The following is a 6,232-nucleotide window of genomic DNA, read 5'->3' on the forward strand; positions in this document are numbered from 1 at the left end:
AATATATAATAATTATTATTATTATTATGACTTTTATTATTAATAATAATAATCATAATGATAACAATAATATAATATGATAAAATAATAATTATAATAATAACAATAATATAATAATAATTATAAAATAATATATATTTATTATTATTATTATTATTATTATTCATAATAATAATAATAATAATAATAATAATAATAATAATAATAATAATAATAATAATAACAACAACAATAATATTAATAATACATTTTTATACACCCAGGAGGATACTCAATATTTAACCTTCCTTTCTTTTTTTTGAATTCTAAGTAAAGTTTTGTACATGTCTTTGTTGACCTGTTTATGTCTGTAAATTGTATATTGTACTTTATTGTGCTTACGTTTAGCACTGTACAGTTGTATGTATTAATGTCATGCATCTTCGTCAATAAAAAATAATTACAAAATATATATAATAAGATAAATAAAATAAATAATTGTAATATATAATTAATATAATGTAACATCATAAAAATGATATAAACTATAATATAAAATTATATAAAGCAAAATAAAATAAAATATTATAAACTATATTATATAATAATAATAATAATAATAATAATAATAATAATATAGTTATAATATAATAATAATAATAATAATAGTAATAATAATATAGTATTATTGATAATAATAATAGTAATGATAATAACTATAATAATAATAATAATAATATTAATAATAAAAAAAACACAATTATAACAATAATATTATAATCATAATTATTATTATATTATAATATATCATTATTAGTATTATGATTTTTATTATTATTATTAATAATAATCATAATAATACGAATAATATAATAGTAATAATTATAATAAAATAATAATATAAAAAATATAATACAATAATAATTATAAAATTATATATATTTATTAATAATAATAATAATATAATAATAATAATAATAATACATTTTTGTACACCCAGGAGGGTATTCAATATTTAATTTTCTCTCTTTTTTTTTAATTCTAAGTAAAGTTTTGTACATGTCTTTGTTGACCTGTTTTATGTCTGTAAAACCACATATTGTACTTTATTGTGCGTACGTTGAGAACTTTGTTGTATGTATTAATGCCATGCATCTTTGTCAATAAAAAATAATTTTAAAAATATATATAATAAGATAAATAAAAGAAATAATTGTAATATATAATTAATATAATATAACATATCATAAAAAATTAAGTAAATAAAAAAATAAAAATAATAATAAAATATAATAATAATAAAAAAAATAGATAAACTATAATATAAAATGATATTAAAGCAAAATAAAATAAAATATGATAAACTATAATATATAATTATTATTATTATTATTATTATTATTATTATTAATAATAATAATAATAATAATAATAATAATTCAATGAATACAATTGCATTTTATTCAAAACATTTATATATATATATATATATATATATATATATATATATATATATATATATATATATATATATATATACAGTATATATATATATTTTGACATGGCAAAAATGTAGGAATTAGAGATGCAATTAAGAGATTTTCACATTTCAGGGACGCAGACAATCACAATGCACACATCACTATTCACAAGATGTTTTTTTTTTCACAATTTTCATTTTTAACGAGTAGCCATAATATAAACACCACCATCAAAAAAAAATTGATCAAAAGGTCGAATTACATTCACATTTTTAATTTTTTCCTAATATGCCTGAAACATTAAATTGGCCAAATTCAAATCCCAATGTTGAGGTTGTTCCCCCCCCCCCCCCGTAGGGTTAATGTCCCCCCCAGTAGGGTTAATGTTCCCCCCTCCCCCCAGTAGGGTTAATGTCCCCCCCCCCCCCCAGTAGGGTTAATATTATTTTTCTGCTCTGCTGTCCTACATCCATGTCTCTCAGCTGTCCTCGGATTACCATTCAGGTGCGACTCGTTACAATGCAGATATGTGGTGGATCTGAGGAATTGATTGGCCAGTTTTTGCAGCCAAATTTCCAGAGATTCACATGAAAAGAGCTCCCTGAGGGAGAGCTGCTCGGAATAAATGCCAAGATGTTACTCTGTTGGTCTGTTCCCCCATCTGGGGGGCCCAGTCGGGGTTCCCTAAGGGGCTGGGAACCTGAGGACTCGATGGACTCTTAGCTGCCAGCTGTGGGCGTATATTACTTCCTGTATGGACTTCCTGCCAATCATGGATGGAGGACACTTTCTGCCTTCTGGATTATTTGAACACTTACCTCTAAAGGACTCTGGACCCTGCTGTTATTCAGGTAGGATCACCTTTTGGACAGTAGACCTCCCCTGTGCAGGAATGTATGTGTGTGTGTGTGTGTGTGTGGGGGGGGGGGGGGTAGAAAAACTTTTCCTGTATGTTTTGCCTTTCTTTAGTAAAGTGACCATTAAGCGTTAATTGCGGCTCGGAGGAAGATGCCAATGCAGCGAGGGACGGGGCTGGAGGAAGATGCCAATGCAGCGAGGGACGGGGCTGGAGGAAGGTGCCAATGCAGCGAGGGGCGGGGCTGGAGGAAGATGCCAATGCAGCGAGGGGCGGGGCTGGAGGAAGATGCCAATGCAGCGAGGGGCGGGGCTGGAGGAAGATGCCAATGCAGCGAGGGGCGGGCTGGAGGAAGATGCCAATGCAGCGAGGGGCGGGGCTGGAGGAAGATGCCAATGCAGCGAGGGGCGGGGCTGGAGGAAGATGCCAATGCAGCGAGGGGCGGGGCTGGAGGAAGATGCCAATGCAGCGAGGGGCGGCTCGGAGGAAGATGCCAATGCAGCGAGGGGCGGCTCGGAGGAAGATGCCAATGCAGCGAGGGGCGGCTCGGAGGAAGATGCCAATGCAGCGAGGGGCGGGGCTCGGAGGAAGATGCCAATGCAGCGAGGGGCGGCTCGGAGGAAGATGCCAATGCAGCGAGGGGCGGGGCTGGAGGAAGATGCCAATGCAGCGAGGGGCGGGGCTGGAGGAAGATGCAATACCTAGTCAGACACACAGAGGGCTGTCCAGGGGAACATTGCTTAAAGCAGCCAACCAGCCAGGAGATGGGTGACATGGCTCCTCTGATAGTGGAGGGGGTTAAGTGACCGGCACCTCCACTAGCGCCCGGGTTCCCTGACTTTCTGGGACCGGACCTGCGGGACACACTGCAGTCATGGAAGAGAGGTGCAGAGGGGCCCCCCGGGAGAGAGCCTTTCCTGTAACTCATATCAACCATGGGAGGGCCACTGGGAGGGAGGTGATCTGCTGGATTGGTGGAGCCCGGTGCAGGCTTGGCGGTATCGACCTCATCTGCTCACCTAATCCTCCCCCGACCACCCCCCTCAGAGGAACCACAAGTCCCAGCACTGCTTGACTCCTCCTCAGAGGAACCACAAGTCCCAGACCTGCTCACCTACTACTACCCCCCACCCTCCCCCCTCAGAGGAACCACAAGTCCCAGACCTGCTCACCTACCCCTCAGAGGAACCACAAGTCCCAGACCTGCTCACCTACCCCTCAGAGGAACTGCAAGTCCCAGACCTGCTCACCTACCCCTCAGAGGAACCGCAAGTCCCAGACCTGCTCACCTACTACTACCCCCCACCCTCCCCCCTCAGAGGAACCACAAGTCCCAGACCTGCTCACCTACCCCTCAGAGGAACCACAAGTCCCAGACCTGCTCACCTACCCCTCAGAGGAACCGCAAGTCCCAGACCTGCTCACCTACTACTACCCCCCACCCTCCCCCCTCAGAGGAACCACAAGTCCCAGCACTGCTCCATGATCTGGATGGTGCACCACATCAAAGGAACATATTAGAACTGCCCATGATTGGTCCTCTCAACATTCAATAGAGGAATCCACACTGAGCTCCTGATGTCACCAGTCCATAGATTACATCATTTTATATACTTCAATACATTTACAATTATATATTCTATACACACATAGAGAGCCTTGAAAAGGTATTGCATTTGTATGGCGCCCCCCGGAGTCAATACTTTGTAGAACCCCCTTTCTCTACAAGTCTTTTTGGGGGTGTCTCTACCAGCTTTGCACATCTAGAGAGGACATTTCTGCCCATTCTTCTTCTTTGTAAAATATCTCAAGCTCTGTCAGATTGGATGGAGAGCGTCTGTGATCAGCAATTTTCAAGTCTGGCCACAGATTCTCAATGGGATTTAGGTCTGGACTGTGACTGGGCCATTCTAACACATGAATATGCTTTGATGTAAACCATTCCATTGTAGCTCTGGCTGGATGTTTCGGGTCGTTGTCCTGCTGGAAGGGGAACCTCCGCCCCGGTCTCAAATCTTCTGCCGACTCTAACAGGTTTTCTTCTAAGATTGTCCTGTATTTGTCTCCATCCATCTTCCCATCAACTCTGACCAGCTTCCCTGTCCCTGCTGAAGAAAACCATCCCCACCACATGATGCTGCCACCACCATGTCTCACGGTGGGGATGGTGTGTTCGGGGGATGGGCGGTGTTAGTTTCCCCCCACACATAGCGTTTTGCTTTTAGTCCAAGAAGTTGATTTTTGGTCTCCTCTGACCAGATCACCTTCTTCCACATGTTTGCTGCCCCCTCCCCCACATGGCTTCTCACAAACTACAAACAGGACTTCTTATGACTTTCTTTCTCCAATGTCTTTCTTCTTGTCACTCTTCCATAAAGGGCAGATTTGTGGAGAGACGACTAATAGTTGTCCTGTGGACAGATTCTCCCCCCTGAGCTGTGGATCTCTGCAGCTCCTCCAGAGTCACCATGGGCCTCTTGGCTCTTCTCTGATGAATGCTCTCCTTGCCCGGCCCGGTCAGTTTAGGTGGACGGCCATGTCTTGGTAGGTTTGCAGTTGTGCCCATACTCTTTCCATTTTCCGATGATGGATTGAACAGAGCTCCGTGAGATGATCAAAGCTTGGGAGATTTTATTATAACCCAACCCTGCTTTATACTTCTCCACAACTTCATCCCTGACCTGTCTGGTGTGTTCCTTGGCCTTCATGATGCTGTTTGTTCACTGAGGTTCTCCAACAAACATCTGAGGGCTTCACAGAACAGCTGTATTTATACTGAGATGAAATGACACACAGGTGGACTCTATTTACTATTTAGGTGACCTCTGAAGGCAATTGGTTCCTCTAGATTTTAGTTAGGGGTATCAGAGTATAGGGGGCGCCATACAAATGCCCCTCCCCCACACTTTTCACATATTTATTTGTAACATTTATCATTTTCCTTCCACTTCACAATTATGTGAAACTTTGTGTTGATCCATCACATAAAATCCCCATAAAATACAAAATGTGGAAAATTTCAAGGGGTATGAATACTTTTTCAAGGCACTGTAAGTATGTGACTGTGGGGGAGGGGACATTAGAGTGTAAGCTCCTCTGTACAGAGACTGATGTGACTGTGGGGGGAGGGGACATTAGAGTGTAAGCTCCTCTGGTACAGAGACTGATGTGACTGTGGAGGGGGAGGGGACATTAGAGTGTAAGCTCCTCTGTACAGAGACTGATGTGACTGTGGGGGGAGGGGACATTAGAGTGTAAGCTCCTCTGTACAGAGACAGATGTGACTGTGTGGGGGAGGGGACATTAGAGTGTAAGCTCCTCTGTACAGAGAATGATGTGACTGTGGGGGGAGGGGACATTAGAGTGTAAGCTCCTCTGTACAGAGAATGATGTGACTGTGGGGGGAGGGGACATTAGAGTGTAAGCTCCTCTGTACAGAGACTGATGTGACTGTGGGGGGAGGGGACATTAGAGTGTAAGCTCCTCTGTACAGAGAATGATGTGACTGTGGGGGGAGGGGACATTAGAGTGTAAGCTCCTCTGTACAGAGACTGATGTGACTGTGGGGGGAGGGGACATTAGAGTGTAAGCTCCTCTGGTGCAGAGACTGATGTGATCTCTGTACAGCGCTGCGGTATATGTCAGAGCTATATAAACATACAGCATATTAATAGTGAAGTGATGGGATTAGAGTGTAAGCTCCTCTGTCACACCCCTGAATGATCAATCCATAGTAGAAGGTTACCTGGTAAGTGATGCGTCTCCTCGGGTCTCGGCAGATCGGTGTCTGGGTTGGTTGGGATCGGATCCGTTGGGTGTCTTTATATAATAAATAAACACAGTGACACCCGGGTGACACCCATCTCCTCTCCGCCCCGCCGTGTTCCGTCCCCTGGGCTGCCCATTACCTCCCAAT

The sequence above is a fragment of the Lithobates pipiens genome, unplaced genomic scaffold (assembly GCF_037356315.1).
Source record: "Lithobates pipiens isolate NorthernLeopardFrog02 unplaced genomic scaffold, aLitPip1_a1.2 Scaffold_30, whole genome shotgun sequence".
NCBI lineage: Eukaryota > Metazoa > Chordata > Amphibia > Anura > Ranidae > Lithobates > Lithobates pipiens.